Source organism: Arachis duranensis, chromosome 6 (assembly GCF_000817695.3).
Source record: "Arachis duranensis cultivar V14167 chromosome 6, aradu.V14167.gnm2.J7QH, whole genome shotgun sequence".
Taxonomy (NCBI): Eukaryota; Viridiplantae; Streptophyta; class Magnoliopsida; order Fabales; family Fabaceae; genus Arachis; species Arachis duranensis.
In genome coordinates this window covers 65,079,463-65,079,984 of record NC_029777.3, presented here as the reverse complement: position 1 = coordinate 65,079,984, position 522 = coordinate 65,079,463, and positions in this window count along the sequence as shown.

Below are 522 nucleotides of genomic sequence, written 5' to 3'. Positions count from 1 at the left end.
TGGGCTAATGCCCTTGAGATCACTTATGGACTACCCAAGAGCTGTCTTGTGTGTCCTTAGCACTTGAATCAGTGCTTCCTCTTCCTGTGAATTTAAAGCAGAGCTTATAATCACTGTAAAAGTGTCACCCTCTCCCAGAAATGCATATTTCAGGGATGGTGGTAGTGGTTTGAGTTCAGGCTTGGGAGGCTTATCCTCCTCCTGAGGAATTTTCGAAAATTCCTTTGCCTCCTCTAGTTCTTCTTGATCAGGTTGAGCATCTTTGAAGATGTCCTCAAGCTCTGATTCTAGGCTTTCAGCCATATTGATCTCTTCTACCAGAGAGTTAATAATGTCAGCGCCCATGCAGTCATTTGGTGTGTCTGGATGCTACATAGCTTTTACAGCATTCAACTTGAACTCATCCTCATTGACTCTCAAGGTTACTTCCCCTTTTTGTACATCAATGAAAGTTCGTCCAGTTGCTAGGAAAGGTCTTCCCAGAATGAGAGTTGCACTCTTGTGCTCCTCCATTTCCAGCAC